The sequence below is a fragment of the Triturus cristatus genome, chromosome 11, assembly GCF_964204655.1.
Source record: "Triturus cristatus chromosome 11, aTriCri1.1, whole genome shotgun sequence".
Lineage (NCBI taxonomy): Eukaryota > Metazoa > Chordata > Amphibia > Caudata > Salamandridae > Triturus > Triturus cristatus.
The window spans coordinates 577,817,910-577,838,204 of NC_140594.1; the positions used below are offsets into that span (position 1 = coordinate 577,817,910).

Below are 20,295 nucleotides of genomic sequence, written 5' to 3' on the forward strand. Positions count from 1 at the left end.
ACCGAAACAAGAAGAACGGTGACACAGGCCCTCGTCAGCAGCAGGCTGGACTACGGCAACGCACTCTACGCCGGAATCCCAGCCAAACACCGACGACGACTACAGCGCATCCAACACGCCTCTGCCCGACTGATCATCAACGTCCCCCGCCGCAGCCACATCACCCCCCACCTGACCAACCTACACTGGCTCCCCATCGACAAGAGGATCACCTTCAAACTCCTCACCCACGCAAACAAAGCACTCCACGACACCGGACCAGCCTACCTGAACAGCAGACTCAGCTTCCACACCCCCACCCGCCAGCTCCGCTCTGCCAGCCTTGCACTCGCCACCGTCCCCCGCATCCAACGAACAACCTCTGGTGGCAGATCCTTCTCCTACCTCGCCACCAAGACCTGGAACACCCTACCCACCCAGCTACAGCAGACCAAAGACTTACTCGCCTTCAGAAGACTCCTCAAGACCTGGCTCTTCGAGCACTAGCGCAACTCCCCTCCCCCCCTCTCAGCGCCTTGAGACCCTCATGGGTAAGTAGCGCGCTTTAAAAATACCATGATTGATTGATTGATTACTAGAGGGCTTGTACTAGACCATTGGCTCTCTTCACTGTCTCCTGCTGGGGCTCAGCGCAGACTTAAGTGAGCTCTCTGGATCCAATGTCAGTTTTCCCAGCTCTGTAGAAAGGCTCCCTCATGGCATGGGTTGTGCAGTGCCACTGCTTCTGTCTTGAAATGGAAACAAGGGTGAGTGATAACAGGGGGACATAAGAGGTTGAGCACAACTGAGCTAGAGTTCGAGGGTCAGACATACCCAGCAGCGCTGCAGCTTGTGCCAGCACAGCTTGTTTTATATAGCTTCTGGGAAGGCAAATTGGTGGAGATGCCCAAACATGCCTAATTTGCTCAGATCCACTTGGCAGAGTTGGTAAACTGGCTTTTACCTCAGGAACTCAGCACCCCAAGGTATCTGACTTATTCTCCCTGTTTTCACCCCAGTCAGAAAAACATACATTCAGTATATGCTCAGTGGGGCTCACCTAGTTACATTTCTTGAAATCAGCAATTGAGTTCAATGAGGTTAGGGAATTCAGGGGACTGGGAGAGACAAGGATAAATAAGATAAAATGACTGGATAGATGGGTTATTTTGGAATGGGAAGGGGATGAGACAAGAACAAAGGCATGTCAACCTCTTACAGTTGTCCTCTCACAGTTTTCAATTAATCTTGTTGAAGATGGACATGGAGAAACGTGAGGAGAAAGCCTGGGGGACAATGATTCAAATATAAATCAGAAAAACCAAGGCAAGGATGAAAACATTAAATCATGCGAGAAGGAGCAAAGCAAGTTAACCATCATTAATTTTTCTGGACATGACGTCCTTTAGATTCTCTTTGCGAATAGACCGATTACTCTCATCCATGAGAACAGGATGTTTCAAAGGAAGCCCCTTGGTGGCTTAAACATCTGCCTCCAAATATGGACTTCTGGGTACCTGAGTCTAAGACTTGAAATGATTTTCCTGATCATATTGATCTAGATGCTTGGCTTTAATGAAGTGGGGATTGGATGATGTGCTTGTTTTCCAAAGTGTCACGAGGATTTTTACATGCATTCTTCTTGAAGTAGTTACCAGGGCCCATATTTATCAAATTGTCAAGCAACGCAAAGCAGCAAGACAACTTGCTGTGCTGCTTAACAGGGAGAGAGCAGGAATACACCATATCTACAAAGATATGATACATTTCTGCTCTCTCCCTACGCTGGTGCAGTTGTTTGTAGATTTTATTCTGATGCCAGGAAAATGTCCTTAGTCCCTGTGTTAAAATGGTTTGGGCTCCGGCAATGTCGACCTGCCTTTTTGGCATTACAACAATTAGATAATGTGCATAGTGTCTACAGGATGGTAACTTTCTTTAAAAAAGTTCTGTGTTTAAGGAAATTTATGATTCTTTCTTATATTGTCGTTTAATCCAAAGAAAGCCTGTTGTGTTTAATACTCTTTTAACTTTTTCAATGAATTTTAAATAATTGCATATATGTATTTTATATGAATTTTAATATATGAAACCATGATATTAAGCTTTTATGATTGTTTGTTCACAATCGAATAAAGCTTTCTTTGATTCTTTGATTGACTGAGTGCTTCCTAGAGCCAACACAGACACCCTTGCACCATGATGCAAAGGTGCCTGCGTTACAGGCAGGATTGTTGTTGTGTAGGAAAGGGCACCTTTCTGCATAAAAATAATCCTTTGAGGCAATTACTTTTATCTATGTGTGCTGCAGAAAGCAGCACGTGCAGAAAGAGGAAATAACGACGACAAATGAAGATATTTCTCTTTGTTACTTCTCTTTTGGGAAGGTGTACCACTTTGATGCATTCCCAGGTGTGCAGGTCCTTGTAAATCTGGGATGGCACCAAAATCCATGGGTGGATACTTGGGAACACTCGAGCTCCACCCATGGAACGCCTTCCAAACACAGAGTAATGCAAGGCAGTGATTTGTGCTACCTTGCAAGGTGGCTTTGCGTGGCTTAGTAAATCTCACTGAAGGGCTTGTGTTGGCTTGCATCACTTTGCGTGATGCAAGGACAATGTACGCGCTTTGTAAATTTGGGCCTTAGTAAGGATCTTTTGAAGGCTAGTGATATGAGCTTACTTATTTTGTTTGTTTGTTAAACACCTTTGTCAAGCTAGCCCATCCAAAGCTTTTCAAGCCACAATTGTGGTATGCCATGAAACAATTGCTAGCAGCACATTGTATAGGGCGCGGCTGTAGAGGCTGCAGTAAGGTGAAGAGAGACTCTGGGTTATCCTGCATACCAATGAGGAGCAATTCAGTTTCTTAGTCATTGAGTGCTAAGCTTTTAGCTGTCATTCACAATTGGATGTGTTCATGCCAATGCAAAAAAGCTTTTAGATGGCTCATCTAATTTGAGGTGTGATTATGGCATGAAGTAAAACTGAAAATGAAGGGTGAGGTATAAGGAACTCCCCTATTTTTTTTAAGACTGTTGGTTTGACATTTCTGGTCTATCAAGGACTTCATCCAGCTCAGGTCAGACTTTGTGAATTACAGAATTGATGGATTTTTACTTGTGAAATGATTATTTGATCTTGATGGTGCATTTTGTTAAGTTCAAATGAGCACAGGCTTTCAGAAGGATGACCCGATAAGGATCTAAGCTCTAGATCTGCAAATGAATCACAAGCGTGCCCTAGTCCCATACTTTCGCCGATCCTTTTAAATTTAGCTGAGGCTCCTACACTATGATTTATCTCCATGTAGATAAATACTACCACATCATTAATTCAGAAATATTTTTTAAGAACTCTGGATTTTCACCTGCAATATGTTGCATGCTTCATCCTTAAGTCTGCTCCTAACTGTAGACCCCCGTCCAGAGTCAGCTTTTAACCATTAGGCCCAGCTTATTAATCAGGCCAACTGTTATTATTAAACATCTAAACTATTGGGTAACTTTACAATCTATTTCTTTGAGGCCTCATATTGTAAAACGTGTTTCATATATGCCAATATTTTAAAAAATATATATTATTCATGCAGAATCAGTGTAATAACATTGAAGGCAGCATGAACAATAATTAGGGGTCTAATTCTTAATGAAAGACACAATTTGCAACATGATCTTGCATTGGTGCAGATTTATGGCTTTCAGGAATTCACAAAAGTTTACAGAAGCTGCCCTGGAAATCATAACTCTAGAAAACATACTACTTGGAAACGTAGGTAAACTCCATTTTCGCCTGAGTAACTATTCACACATATATATTTGCTCTTGAGAAAATGTGCAGAGCAATATCAAATTCACTTTTTCTACACGTTATATTTCCATGTCTGGACAAATTCCCAACCTATTCTAAAGTGGTAAGAATTACAAATAAGTTGATGAATATTCACAAACATGTAATTTTGTCATTGTGCATAAACTGACTCAGCATACTCTCCCTGTAACTTCTGCTTCCCCTATATGTAGATTTTCAGAAAAGTGGCAAAAACAGAGCTTTGCTAAAATCCAAACCCTGATATCATATGAGCCCTGGCATAATCAGAGAGCCTATTTTGAGAGCTATGATATAATGAGAATGCTTTTTTTTTTTTTTAATTCTTTTTATTGAGAGTTCATAAAAACAAAATCTTCAATATAGAACACATTTGTAGAAAGATTAATACGGTACAAGGCACATAGGTGTAAAAGCATTTTTACAAATTCATCAGTTCGAAAACTTGATTATAAAGTGCAAAGTGTAAAGCCAAAAAACAACAACGAATTTCGACAATTCAAATCTCAATTGTAAAGTGTAATGTGCAATTATAAAGTGCAAAATGCGTAGGGAGAAACACTCTAGCAGACTATTAGCTAAGAAGATATAGTTAAAATTAAATGCTGTCAGGAAATACAGAAAAAAGGACTACGATTCAAACACACTCCAGAACTTCTCATATTTCTTGAGTGCCCCAGATCTCAGTGCATATTTTCTTTCCCTGCCCTGGATTCGTAATAATTTTGCCTTCCAAGCCTGAAAAGTTGGTACTTGATCGGTTTTCCAGGACTGTAAAATAAGAGATTTGGCTATTAAAGAAGCTATGAAAAGGGACTCATCATATGGAGTGTGGCACATAGAACAGCCTAGTACAGGAACTAAGTCATCGAATATTATAATGGTTTTAAGCTCAGAGGAGAGGTATTTTTCAATTTCCTTCCAGAATGGCTGGATTTTAGGACATTCCCAGACAATATGTTTCCAGTTCCCTTTCTCCTCGCCCCGAAAACATTTATCAACAACTAGGGGAAAGATACTATGGAGATAAGCGGGAGTTCTATAGATCAACCATTTATTGAAAAATTGCATGCGTCTAAAATTAGCGCCACGGAAAATTATTTTATTAAATTTATTTATCTTGTCCCATACAAACTTGTTGATTTCAATGTTTTCCCTCTTTTTCCACCTCTCAATGATCCTACTGGAACATTCCTGCCCTTTATCCTCTTTTAATAATTTGATCCAGATGCTCATCTTTTTTGGAATTTTATTATTCATAGCTGTCGAGATAGTTTCTTTGTGGTATAGATTTCCTATTTCCAACCCTCTGAGCCTTTGATTGAGCATACAGAAAGACCAATTCAAGGTGGAATGTGAATAATGTACCTTTCTGGAGATTTCATCCCATGACTTCCACCTATTGCCAATGAGGAAGTCTTCAATCTTCACAAAGCCGTTTTCTTTCCAGAGATTTATTATTTTACTCTCCATACCTCCCTCTTCTCCAAAGTTAAAGTTGTTCAAATCCGTTGTATTACTTATTCTAGGGATGGAGTAGAATTTCAAAAACTGAATTTTCTGTTTGAAAATCCACTGAAGGGACTTGTAGCGAACTTTCTTTGGATCTTTTATAAGTCTAATTGGATCAATTATTTTTATTTCTGACAGCATCTTCCTCATAAAAAAATTGTCTGCTTCGTTAGTGTCTGAGAAAAAAAACCTAAAACTATGATGTGCAAAAGATGCAAAGTAATATTCTCTAATATTTGGAAGGGACAGCCCTCCTTGTGCAAAAGGAAGATATAAAGTGTCACGTGCAAGCCTAGGAGATTTTTTAGCCCAAAGAAAAGAAGAAATCAGAGCATCCACTTTATTAAAAAAAGAGACCTGAATTGGGCAAGGTGCGGTATCAAACAAAAAATTAAAAAGAGGTAAGACCGACATTCGTATTAATGCTGCTCGCCCCATCAAAGATAGGGGTAATAAATTCCAACGATCTAAAAGAGACCCCACCTTTTTTAACAATGGTGAGAAGTTCAATGAAAACAGATCTTCCAGATTATCCGATATAAATATTCCTAAATACCTCTTTGGGGATAGATTATATATTTGCCTAAATTCTGGTATTAAAGTGTCTACAGTGCAGTTTACTAAAATAATTTCTGTCTTGTTAACATTAATTTTATAAACCCCTAGATTCTGGAAATCTGAGAATATTTTTAGAATCTTCAATTGACTAGAGGGTTTGGAATCTAAGAAAAGGGCAATATCATCAGCGTATAATTTTATATTAGTCATACCAACTATTGGGGCTGTGTCGGTGCGTATATTTCTAATCGCAATCGCCAAAGGTTCAATGAATAGCGCAAATAAAATTGGCGACAGAGGGCATCCTTGGCGCGTGCCTCTAGTGACTAGACATGTCCCAATATTAGATTTGTTAATGATAATCTGTGCCTTAGAATCCATATATAGTTGTTTTAAAAGTATGATAAAAGCATCCGGGAAATTGAAACTGTGCAAAATAGCAAAAAGGCAGTCCCATGACACTAGGTCGAAGGCCTTCTCTGCGTCTAGAAACCAGATTTGAGCCTTCACTTGATTAGTTTTAAAAAAATCTAGTGCTTCCAATACAAACTTTGTGTTTGAGTGGAGATGTCTGCCTGCAATAAAACCGCACTGATCGTTAGCTACGAGGTATCCCACTATTTTATTCAATCGGTTTGCTAAAAGTTTTGTAAAGATTTTATAATCTGTATTTAGGAGACTTATAGGTCTATATGAATTTATATTCTCCTTGTCCTTCCCTTTTTTCAAAATGCTAACCACCACAGCTGAATGGAAGGAGTCTGGCGGGGGACCTCCTTGGAGTAAGTCGTTCAATAAAAGTAAAAGTTCTTTATGTAGTGTTCCTCCAAATTTTTTTAAAAATTCAATAGGAAAACCATCATCACCGTTTGCCTTACCGTTAGGAAAAGAGCTGATTACGTCATCTAATTCTGACATTGAGAAGTCCTCTGTAAGGCATTTCTTGCCCTCATCGTCTAATTTCGGTATTGCCAGATGCTCTAAGAACTCCCCAATGGAATCAGATGAGGCCCCTTCGATTGCTTGATAGACTCCCTCATAGTGTTTTAAAAACAACTCGCCAATAGAGCCTGTAGTTTTAGCATATGATTTGGTGATGGGATTAATTAATTGATCTATTCTATTGCGAGCCTGCTTTTCTTTGGCTTGCCAGGCCAAAAGCTTGCCTGTATATTCGCTCTCCTCATAGATCTTCTGGGCATAGAGATTGCTATTAGTTTCACCCAGGATGTAATAAAAATCCCTCATCCTGCCCTTAGCCTCATTAAGCTTTTGCCCTGAGTGCGCTGATCTAGTCTTGTAGTGTTCTTGAGTTGCTTCCGTGAGATCGGTTTGAAGTTTTATTTTCTCCTCCTTTCTTGCCTTCTGCTTTGGTATTTCTTTAGATGTTATGAACCCACGGAGTGTAGCCTTGAAAGCATCCCAGATCATATTTAATGGGGCAGTACCTCTATTCTGTGTGAAAAACTGCTCAATAAATTCTTCAATGTCTGTACACCATTTAGGATCAAGGAGGTTAAGATTGTTAAAAAACCATCTTCTAATAGGGTTTATATCTTGTAGTCCCAACTTTACCTCCATGCAAACTGACACATGATCCGAGAAAGCATTGGACAGATGTAAATAGTTATATAACTCTAAGTCATGAGAAGTTAAAAAAAAATCTAATCTGGATGCAGAGTTATATTTTGCTGAGTAACATGAATATTCTCGTTTAAGAGGATTAGAGAATCGCCAATGATCCATGATATCAAGATCTAATTTACAAGATTGAATGGCCAAAGCAGTTTGGGGTTTATTTTGACGGCGATCTTTTTTGGAGGAGTCCAATTGAGGGATCTGAAGAAAATTAAAGTCTCCCCCCCATAATATTAACCCAGGGAGCCATGTTATGGCGTTCTTTAACTGTAAAATTGGCAGAGAGTTATCTAAAATTGGTGCATATATTGTAGCGAGGATTATGTCAATATTATTTAATTTACCATGTGCAATTGCCCATCTACCTCTATGGTCTATGGCTGTGCCAGCCAGAGTAAAACCTACATGTTTTCCTATTAATATGCATACTCCTCTCTGTGCCAACCCAGCTGAAGAAGATATCCTATGGCCGGCCCAATTCTTCAGAATTTTATCTGAGTCCTCCTGATCTTTATAATGGGTCTCTTGTAAGTAGATGATGTCTGGGTTTAAATTCTTTAACCAACTTTCAATAGCATTTTTTTTTCGAACATTGGTAAGACCATTTGTATTAAAAGAAATAAACTTCACAATATTATTAATTCTTCAAGAGGAGGAGGATGGAACATGCGACAAGGCAGCCGAAATAAATAAATATGGCTAAGGGAATTTTAAATTTCAGCCTGTAAAAATAAGCATTAATCAACAAACCAGCAATAAATAATCATACAAAAATTTTCAATAGTAAACTCTTTGTGCAAATAGGCAGATAGGGAGTACCGTTGTATAATGAGAATAGCGAAACCTCACTTTGTACAAATATGCAACTAAAGAGCAGGAACATCTCACTGAGCAAATAGGCAAATAAGCAAAGTGGTTGTATAATGGCAGCAGAGCCTTTAGCAGTAGAGTTATATGAAAAGAGCGCAACCTCTCTTTATGCAAAAAATGGGTAATATGGTTGTGCAAATAAGCAAAATGGTAGTACAATAGCAGCAGAGCCTTTAGCAGTGAAGTTAAATGAAAAGAGCGCAACCTCTCTTTATACAAACAATGGGTAATACGGTTGTGTAATAATTTTGCAAATAAGTAGCAAAAAACCTCTCTGTGCAAATGAGCAAATAAACAGTGCAGTTATATAATAGCAGCAGAGACCTCTCTTTTGTGCAAAAAAGGCAGAACATCAATGTGATCACATAGTAGCAGCAAACCCTCTCTTTGTGCAAATAAGCAAACCATAAAGGAACTTATCAGACCAGATAATAAGGCAGAAGGCCTTGTCCGTACCAAAACTGTGTTGAATTTAGAATTAGAACAGAAGATTCTTCAATAAATGAACTCTCTATTTTTCCCCTGCAACACCCCCCTTCACCTCCCCTCCCATCCCAACCCCCCCTTAGAGCGGACGGTACCCCCCGTGTCCCACTTCCGTTCTTCTCTTGGATTTCTTCTTTTTGGATGCCATGTCGTAGCATCCTTGTGTGCTTCCTGGCCCTGTCGTGGACTCGCCCATTAAATAGAAAAATAATTAGCCGTAAGTAATGGATCTAGACCTTCAAGGAGTGCCTGAGCTTCGTATATGTTCGTAATAATAAAAAACTTCCCTTTGGCCAGTACTTTAAGTTTTGATTGCTGCACAATCGTAGCCTGGGCTCCCTTGTTTTTAAAAGAGTCAATCAGTTTAACAAAGTCCCTGCGACTATGAGCAGAAGCTGCCGACATATCTGAAAAAATTCGAAAATTATTCGCGCCATCAGCATTGAATAATTTCTTAGAATAGACAGTGCTTAGAATTTTCTCCTTCACCCTAAAATCAGAGAAATTAAGCAAAATTGTACGCGGATATTTCAGATTGATTGGTTTATGCGCAGGGACTCTGTGCGCTCTTGTGATCGTTAAATCTCCTTGGAGCTCAGGTATGGCTTTTTTCAAAAGGGACTCAGACCACTTAACTACGTCTTTATCTTCCAAACCCTCTGGTATGCCTACCAAGCGTAGATTCGACCTCCTATTATAATTTTCAAGGTCCTGCTTTTTTTCCGCTAGCTGGATTCTCTCTTTGTTGGCCACCAAGAGGTCTTTCTGTATTGCCGATAGGGAGTCCTCTAAGGATGAAATCCGCGTTTCAGCTTCAGTGACTCTTAAGGGAAAGTTGCCAAAATTTTCTTCCATTTTTGTGAGCCTGCTGTGCAGCTGAGAAATTTCCTGAGCCTGGGAGTTTTTGAAATCCCTTAATTCCTGAAGGATAGTCCCGAGCAAAATTTCAATAGAGTTTGCTTTTGTAGCACTCGGGAGGGGAAACAGTCCATCCTCTTGAGAGGCCTGAGAAGCCTGTGGGCTTAGCTCTTGGCTTGGACTTTTCGTAATGCGAATAAGGCAAGGACTTGAGAACAACTGAGCCGGAGGGGGAGAAGGGACCTGAGACAGTGCAGTGTGGGAAGAATTTCCATTTTCTGAAGTTAGTGCTGCAGGAGTTGCTTCTTCAGAACCTTCAAGGCCCTCCTGACCTAGCGGCACCCTCTGCACTGCTCCTTGCTCTGACTTGCCACTTCCCCCCCCTTTGATTCGCCCCTTCTCGTATAGGAGTGCTCAAAAGTTGCCCCTGTTTTAGAAGGGGTTTGGAAAAGAGAGGGTATTGCTTAGGGGCTGACTGACTTCCAATCTCCTTAGCTGGGGATAGATCATTGACCACGTTGTCTACCCGGCACGTCTTTGTTCCTTTGTTCTTCCCATTCACTTCGCCTCTCGCGTCCTCTTCACCTTTCTCGCCTTTCTCATATAATGAGAATGCTGCCATAATTTGTCACCTCACTATGGGGCACCAAAGAGGACAAGTGGAGTTTTCTTACAGGGCAAGTAGATTTTTGAAGCATCTTGTCCCTTGGACAAGAATATATTTTGTTTAATTCCACACCCCTGATTGAGATAATTAAAACAAAGAGCTTAGCCATCAAAGGAATACAATAAAAAATGGTACTATCTTTAGAATATAATTTTTACATGCTCAATATTATTATACATGAATTTATACAAAAAATGTTTCACAGTATGTAGTATAATGTACAGCAGAAGTGGGCCATAACTTGATATATACACACTACATATTGCAATAATGTTTGGATGACAGCGGGTGGAAAAATACGAGCCCATTCAGCAGCCAACTAGCTTATTGCCAAAAATGTGTCATGACTGAATTTCTCTGACAGGAATAATTTTCCTCTTAGGAACCACAGTGGCTGCTCTAGATAAATGTCATGGTACATGGTCCTGTACCCCTTCCTGAGTGACTCACCGGCATGTAAAACTGGTATCCTTACTTTTTAACAGCCCAGCTAACACATTGTTCTGGAGTGCATTCTGCAGCCTAGGTCTGTCCATGGTAACTCCAAGGTCCAAAACATTTTCTATGACCCAGAGGTACGAACTAATTTCTTATTTTACAGAGTTTTATATAGCGTATTTGACCCGAATCGGGTATCGGAGCACTTTACATAGCACCAGTTACGTTACATTAGGACACGCATTCATTTGTGTTAGGCACGGGGGGATTAAGTGATTTGCCCAGAATCACAGGATGTTCAGTATCATTGCTGAGAATCGAACCCAGTTCCCCAGATTCGAGGACAACCGCCCTCGCCGTTAGGCCAACTCCTCTCCCTAGCATGCCCTCCTTTGTTGACATGGTGCTACTGTTAATTGTGAGAAAGTGCCCTCTTTCTTGCATGGTATGCGCCCACTTTTTGCTGAATTGCTGATGTGCTTTGACTGAGTGTTCCCTGGGCTCCTGCCAATCAGGTACCCAGGGCACTGTGACCAGAGAAGGCCCCTAAGGGCTGCATCACTTATTGTGCCACCCTTAGAGGCCCTGTCCCCTGACACTCACACACTACCTTTGCAGACTGCGTGTCTTGGTGCAGAACAAAGTGAAGAGTCGACATGGCACACATCCCTGTGTGCCATTCCCACAAACCACTGCCCTGGCATACATCAGTCACCCCTCTAGCTGGCTGCCTTATGCCAGTGGTGAGGGTACATGTGCATGAGCCCTGTGCCCCTACATCACCCAGGTCCATTCCTGGGCACTGTAAGTGCAGTGCTGCCATTAAGAGTATATGGTGCTGGGAGTTTGTCATTACGAACTCCACAGCACCATAATGGCTACACTGAAGACTGGGATGTTTGGTATCAAACTTCTCAGCACATTAAACCTACACTGATGCCAGTGTGGTATTTAATGTAAAATGCACCACAGAGGGAATCTTAGAGATGCCCCCTGAAACTCAACCAACCTCCAGTGACCTGACTGAGTGACTGCCTAGGCTGCCACCACCAGACATGTTTCTGGACCCCTGGGTCGAGAGCTTGCTGCTCTCAGGGGCCTGAAACAATGCACATCCTGGGATGAGGTGCCAAGACTCCTCCCCAGGATTGGCAGGGTTCACGAAGGAGAAGCTTCAAAGGCATGCCGCCTTTGTGAGCCTCTCCAGACCATTTGCTGCTTTCAGCTGAACCGGCGGGAAAAACAAGTGAGGAAGAGAGGTGTGCCCACCTCTGCCAACTCCACCCCTAAGGTGGGGGAGGTGAGGTGAAGCACAACCTCGAGTCCCCGCCATCTTGAGGATAGGGGGACCCAGCCAACCAGGGACAGGCTCCTGCTCCCCTCCCACTGGAGAGTGGCAGAATAGGGGGTTTACCCACCCAAGGAAAGGGACTCATTGGTCCCTGCCCTTTACCTACCTGTAACGTCCCTAAATTTAGTATTTAGGGGCACCCTGAACCTTCCTTCCTCAGATCCAGCAACAACAAGAAAAGAAGATAAGAAGGACGAAAAGCTGCGCAGAGCTAACAAGAGGATGACGCCCACTGACTTGGCCCCAGCCTTACAGGCTTGTCTCCCCTCGATCCTGCTCCTGCAAAACCCGGGCGTGTCCAGTGGACAGCAACCTCAAAATCCGCAAATCCAGCCCACTCTGCACCCACCGAACCCGGCCCGAGCGGAAACATACCACGAGGAGGTCCCCCCGTCAATCCTGACCCGAGATCCAGTGACCCCTGACCTGCATAAAGCTTCCAGACGACGCCTGAAGCCTCAATCCAGAGGACCCCCCCTACCACGACCAGAACGGGTAAGAAAATCCGACATCCCAAGGCACCCCTGCACCCGACGCCCCACGGCCTTGTGTGCCCAACCCAGCGGTGCCTAACCAACCCTCAACATCCCAACTTACCCCTCAAAGTGGTGGTCACTCCTGGAAGATCCTCGTCCCCGAGCCTGCAGTGTTTCTTTGTCCCAGAGAAGCTCCATTGAAATCAACAGGGCACCCGACCTCAAAACAGCACCCTGCACCCGGCCGCCCTAGTGCCGCTGGGGGTGCCACTTTGGTGCTGACTTGGTCCCCAACTTGCCCTGAGCTTAACCCTAGGAGCTTTGCTCCCACAACTCCGTGGCCTGCTTGCCAGCAGCCACCAACCGGAGTCCCCCTATCCTCCATAGGATAACATTGGGCCTCAACACTCTGCACCCGGCCGCCCGAGTGCCGCTGAGGGTGCAACAACAGTGCATCACGGATCCTGGGAGACCCCGGAGTCTAACCCCAGGACCATAACTCCAAAGACCGATTACCTACCTGATAACCGATAACCTCTTTTTCCTCGTAGAATAACATTGACACTTTTTCTCCCAAAAAGTTTCTAAGTGTCGACTTTTGAAAACTAAGAATATTCCTTAAAAATCACACAAATAACCAAAACGCATTTTCTCAACTGTTTTCAGGAAATGTACCAGTGCTGAATCTAGGTATCCAGCACTGAGTAAGAAAAGTATTGTTAAAGTAACTTACCTGCTAAGTGAATTTCCTCCTATAGGATTCTATGTGAAAAAGTTTCTGTCAACTTTTGAAATACAAGAATATTCTTTAAAAATCGTACAACTTACTAAAACGCATTTACTCAACTGTTTTCAGGGAATGCCCTGGTGCTGAATCTAGGATCCAGCACTGTGTTAGTACAAGCAATCCGAAAAGTAATCTAATTGCATTTTACTGAAAAAGCCTATTTATTCCTATGTACTGAGTCTACGAAGTTTGTGCATTACATTGCAACCCCTGTAAACTCGAATTGATACAAAGTCCTACTGTATTTTGAAAGTATTCAACAACAGCATATTGTAGCTGAAAAGTATTTACATGCTTACCTGTACCAGGCTTGCTTGGTTCTAGAAATAAAACAACAGTATATTTTTTATACAAAAACAATTGGCCTAGAGTTCAGTTCTTGAGTGTGTGAATTCATTTGCTGACTGAGTGTGTACAGCAAATGCTTAACAATGTCCTCTGATACTGCCTTACTGCTCGACCAAGCTACCACTTTAGAGGGAGGTTCTATCTAACTGTAACCTCTGCCAAACCTCTGGAGACCCTTGGACTCTATACACACTGTACCTCACTTTGTTACAGTATATATAGAGCCAGTTTCTTACATCCGTGTCCTGGGTTGTTGACATGAAGCTGTGGTAGCAGCATACCAGCCAATTAATAGACCTGACCAGAACTTTTTTCAGTGTCAGAAATTAGTGTGGACTCCTAGTCACACATGGGTAAAAATTCTGCTTAAATGTTGCACCCAGGCCCTTGTGCCGCCATTCAGTATATGTGTTGAGTGTGTGTGTGTACATTGTGCATGCGTGGGACATACATGACAGTGAGACTGTGCAATATATTTTAGCAGGTATAAGTAGAATCTATTTCGGGTGACCTCTGGTTTAGAAAGCACACGTTTTTCATCTTTCAATCATTCATTTCCGGCTTGTTAGTCTAACTAGTGTAGTGAAAGCAAGGCAAGACTACAACTCCCAGAATGCATTAGGCCACACAACAAAGTCGAGGACAGGAAAGGGTATCCATTATGACCTTGAGAAAAGAGGCCACTCTAGATTGCGTGTTGTTTGGTCTAAAGCTCTTATTTTACAGGGGCAGAAAGCAGACCCCTGCAGGCAGGTGGGACCCATCGAACCCAAGGCCTATGAATATCTGTCAGATACTGGGGTGTCAGCGGCACCTCAAAACATTCTATATGGGGGCTCACCACTTTGTGTGACGCCACTGGTTCGTAAATTACATGTAGAGAGTGTGTAGCGCCTGTCACCCTGCCTTCGATTGAGCCAGAAGCCAGGGCTACGAAGAGATAATCATGCACTGACTGAGCTCTGCTTCCAACGCCCCCTCGCCCCCTCCTCCTCCTCCTCCTCCTCACAGCCAAGCCCGCTCTCCGCTCTAATTAGGGATGAATCAATTATCACCAGCTGGCAGCACTGACTTCTGACTGAGGCTGGCTGCTGCGGGTACACGAGACCCCGGTAAGAGTACAATTAACATTATCCTTTGATGCTAAACTGCAGTGCTTAATTTGCGCCGGTGGTGGGCATCGGCATTTATTTTTAGGGAGAGGGACTTATTTATCAGCGTTTAACCTAAAGTAAGAGAGAAAGTAACCGGAAAAGGGAGTAGGGAGGAGGATGAGAAAGCTAGGGAAAATGTGACGACGGTAGGAAAGGACAGCGAGAGAAGAAGCTTCAAGAGCGAGTTAAAGATTCAGAAAGTGTAAAATGGTGGAGAACAAAAGCATGAGGAGGGTTGGGACGAATCTATTAATATCGCAGCTGGTGTAATGGCAATTTGTTGTAGGCAGTGCGCTGTTCATTCCGCCTAACTATAGATTTTTTTAACTATCAAACCAGGATGTAGGGGATCAATTTTTCCTTACTTGCAGTGGGGCTCATGGCACCCTTGCTCCGCTAGTGGAGGTGGGATCAAGGCTAGGCCTTGTTTAAATAATACAAGCCCTACTCTCCGTCTGTCAGTGCCCCCTCCCCCTCCAATGGAGTATTGCCGCTGAAACTGAGAGTGGATTGGAGGCATAGAAATACACCCAGATGTTTGAGTGAAGGATCATTAGACTATTCTAACTCCAGCCATGAATATTTGGGACCGTCTTTGTGAGCATTGCTGAACTTTCAGTAAACGAGGAGATTGAATATGAATGTAGTCGTGCGCATGCATGAATTGCTTTTGTGTGCACATCAAAGTCTAAGAGAGCTATCTCTACATAATATAAACACATTTATGGCCTACGTGTTACACACTCTGTGCTTTGAAGCGGGCACGGTATCGCTGAAAGCTATTTTGTGGTGATTCAGATCTGTGATCAGGCTGCACACAGATCTCTCCAACAAGTGTACTGGTACTAACTACCAGAGTTACCCTACAGCTGTTAGACTCAGGACCTTTCTAGGTATACAAAGTCTCGACTGTTTGAGATGAATTAAGTAATCCAGAATAGAGATACTGTCACATTTGCCCTTGTTGCCAGTTTCTTTGGGGGCTGAGTTTTTATAAGAGTAAATGTATACGTTGGTTTCAGACTTCACACCTCATGACTCTGCCCCCTTACAGCTGTCACTCTCTCTCACCCCCGATTTAGGGAATACACAGTATTTGTTTCCATTTCCAGCCTTGACCATTGATATATATGGCCCAAGCACAGATGAAGATAGTTGTTATTCATAGTATCAGCTGACAACACCGTGCACAACTCAAGGAGGAGTGTAAAGTGTACTTAGTGACATTAGGTTCATGGCAGCGATGCACTACTCCTCAGTGGTGACAAGTGGATGGTGAAGTGAAGCGCTTCATGGGCACATTGAGACTATGAACTACTCAGAAAAGTGGAATGAACAACTTCAGTCAGAAGAAATGGATACCTCACAAGACATGCTTGATGTCCTGACTGCGTTAGGTGACACTCTAGAGGAGGATATAAATCCCAGCCTAATCTCAACAGGATCCCTGCCTACCAAATTGACTCATCGGATTCATTAAAGGAGACAGTGATGGTTTCATTGTACTCTCTTCTGCCAATCTTTAGTTTCACAAGGGATTCGTTGTCCAATTGATTTGCTCCCATGCGGACTCTGTTAAACAATGCACATTTGCACTTAGGAAGTTTTTCAGTGACAGTTCCACTGTGCACCAAACTGTATCCCCTGTTTATTTACGAGCAATCACAAGGATTCCTTTTCCTGGCAAGGCACGATTCTCAATAATGACCATAAGGATTCCTTCCTGATTCACCGTCCCGGCCCTATCCACACAATCAGCGTATAGTTGGCAAGAAGATCCAATTGACACACTTTCACTATGGACCTGAATTACCTGATCCTATGAGCAAATGCTTTCCTCACTACTCACCAGAAAGGGAAAAATGCATTCTGTGCACGTGTGTGTAGGCTTACTAATGGCACAAACAGGACAAGAAGCTACAAACACATGGACATCATGTCCCACTGTCTCCCAACAGAACCAACGCAAACAGAACTCTCTGGTCTTATTCATTCCAGGGTGACCCACTAAGTATGAGGAATGGCACCAAGTAAGAACTTGTTCCCTCAATTCAGGCGGTACAAATAGTCTTCCATCATGATACAATAGACCTTTTTGAACAGAGAAGAGCGGGTTTGTCAACCATGGGGTAAGATCTATGTTCCCCATTTGTCCTTTAACAGAAGACATAAAGTCCTCTGCTGAAACACAACCCACGATTCTCTCCCCAGATATTACAGGTCTTGCTTCAAGGCCCAGCGCATCACCCATCTGATCCACATGTATGTGGGACAGCGCATCTGATTTCAATTGTTGTGCCGCAGGCCTATATGTAATGATGAAATCATATTCATTAAAGAATAGTACCCATTGCATCTGTCTCGGGGTCAAAGCTCTGGCTGAGCGAAAGAACTCTAAATTCTTATGATCTGTATAATCGTAATGGGGTGTCGAGCCCCCCATAGATGATATCTCCATTCTTCAAAGGACAACTTAATTGCCAACAATTCCCTCTCTGCCACTGTATAATTGCGTTCAGTGGGTAACAAGGTTTTAGAAAAGAACACAATAGGGTGCATGAAACCTGTTTCTACATCCCTCTGTGAGAGAACACCTACAGCGCACAAAGAAGCATTGGCCTCCACGAAGAAGGGCAAAGCAGGACCCGGATGAACAAGGACAGGGGCCAAGGTGAATTTATCAACCAACAACTCCAAAGCAGCTTGTGCACTAGGAGACCAAACAAACGGCACCCCTTTCCTCAACAAGGCAGTCATAGGCGTTACTACATCAGAGAAATGTGAAATAAACCGCCGATAAAAATTAGCAAATCCAAGTAGGACCTGTATGTCCTTCACGCAGGTAGGGGAGGGCCAAGTAACAATAGCCTCAATTTTACGAGGATCCATCTTAATCCCACCAGCTGAAACGACAAACCCCAAAAATTCCACACATGAAGTATGGAATTTACATTTTTCTTGCCTCAAATCTTGTACCTCAGTCTGGAGGGGCGTACTAGTGGTCATCAATCCCTGCATATTAGGGACCCCCTCCTTCCCCACTCTATTCCCAGCCTCATCCATCTTCGCTCGGGCAGTGTGTCAATTCTTGGGCTTGGTTTTCTGTCCTGTTACCACCAGATTCCACCCAACACTGCAGGAGCAAAAATATGCCCAGTCCACTACCCCTGTCCTGGTAGCTACCACCAGTATAAACACAGAAAAATAGCCACCAGGAACACAGGGAGAGGGTGGGGGTAAAGAGGGAAAACACAAGGAGTCAACACCTGGGCAACGCACTCCCTTCTGACTGCTACAGGTAAGTAGAAGCTTACGTACCCTGTAGGGAAACAAACAACAGGAACTCATTTACACCAATAAACATTACTCATGAACATTCATGATCAGGCACTACCCATATTATGAGCACCAGTTGCCCATCCATCAAGGATTATGTTGAATCCAAAACTCGTTTTCATGAGGAGAAAAGAAGCGAAGGAGATACCCCCAATGTCCAGTGCGTTTCCTCAAGTATAAACTGCAAGGGGAAAAAGTCTAGTATAGACATAAAAACCCCTATTTTAGAAACTAGGAAAACAACCCCAAAAAGAAAGAAAAATACGTCCATGAACAATATTTCAAACAGGTTGTAAAAAAGAACCCTAGCGCGCTAAAAGTCCATAAAACGACCATGATGGGTTGTAGAAATCCAGGAAGTAAACGGTGTAACCCAGGAGAGAGAAACAGGCACACAGCTGCGTACCTGTAAATCAATGATGTCCAGAGATTACCTAATGTTTAGAAAAAAGCTAAAAACTCACTTATTCCCCAGTTACTAATCTGATAATTGGAATCTTACATCTGCCTGCACTCTGCTTTGTCTTAGCGCCGTGATGTCCCTTGGGATGAATGTTGCTCTCTACAAGTACATATAATAATAATAATAATAATGATGTCCAGTAACGTGAATAAAGGATACCAGATAGCCCAGCGATTTAACATCCAGTAAGGGGGGGGGAAACAATGTCCCAAAACAAGAAGCGCCCCCCAGCCTGCAAGCGGCAAGTCCGAGAGGGGAGATGAGGCAAGACGATCCAAAGTGCAGGAAACGGGAAACAAGGTGAAGTCTTTCCGGGTAAGTAGACCGGGAAACGAAACCAAGCAAAGAGGTCCAGCTGATGGCCCGTTTTATGCCCCTGCAATCACGCCAATTTCGCGCATGCACCAGCAGTCCAGCTCATGCATGCTCATAGGAAAAAGGGGAGGAGAAGGTAAGCACCCATGTAATCCCTAACACTCATTACATTTTTCCAAACATGAAAATATTTTCCTGTTTGGGGGTCAATATTATAGGCCGAAGCAGGGGAATGCTATGGGAACGTGCTTTGCCCCCAGCTACACAAATTTGTTTGTGGACCATTGGGAAAGGCGGTTTGCCTTGGCAGGTCATTCAAGTGAGTGGAAGGAGCACGTCATACTATGGGTGCGTTATATTGATGACTTATTTATTGTGCAGAAAGGAGAATGGGACAAAGCTGAGGAGAATATGTCCAATCTGAATCAAAATGACCTGAACCTGAGATTCACAGCACATATGAGTTAACAAGAAGTTAATTTCCTCAATCTTACTTTAACTGTCATTGACAATACAATGTGAAGCTACCCATTTAGAAAACCCACAGTGGGAAACAGTATTTTACATGGCCCTAGCAATCACCCTAAGAGTTTAAAATGGAGCATCTCATATGGGGAGTTGCTCAGTGCCAAACATAATTGCAGTAATAGTGAGGAGTTTGAAAAAGTGCAAACAGAAATGACTGAAAGTATTTCTAGTCAGAGGGTACCCTGTCTCAGTATTAGAGTCAGCCAACGAGAGAGTCAAACAATATTCACATCAGGACCTTCCAGTAGATAAGAACAAACCTCAAGAAGAACTGAATGCGAGAGTTATAAATTCGCAACAGATACATCTGTGATTTGTAGAATTTTTACATAAATTGGCATATTTTGAGATCAGACGTGGCCACACATTAAACATACATCCACGAATCATGTGTAGAAGAAGCACTTTTTTGAGGCACTCTTTAGTCCTTAACCATTTTACATCAGAGGGGAGTTTGCGACCAGATATGTCCGAAACAGGATTTTATCCATGCATGATTGTAAAGCAGTGGTTAGGTTAATTTCTATAGAATACCAGGCAAAGATTACTCAACTATAATTCCGACTCATGGAGTACTGTTTAGTAAGTCTGTGTGATAAACAATATATTGGCAGCGCTATACACCCCACCAAAAAATGCATTTTGGAATGTAATAAGAAAGGGAGACCAAACCTATCCAGTGGCAAGGCATTTTCAAGCAG

The 20,295-nt window shown here is 42.7% G+C and overlaps 1 protein-coding gene across 4 annotated transcripts in view; it reads left to right on the forward strand.

Annotated features, from left to right (window-relative positions):
• PHYHIP (phytanoyl-CoA 2-hydroxylase interacting protein) overlaps positions 1-20,295 on the forward strand; it is a 335,593-nt gene that overhangs the window by 67,379 nt on the left and 247,919 nt on the right. Inside the window, exon 1 of one of the 4 annotated variants that reach the window (XM_085633783.1) lies at positions 14,772-14,910. The exons of the other annotated variants lie outside the window; for them this stretch is intronic. The gene's annotated coding sequence lies outside the window, so the exon portion shown is untranslated. Of the gene's footprint in view, positions 1-14,771; positions 14,911-20,295 lie in introns of those variants that run through there. 4 annotated transcript variants of the gene reach the window in all.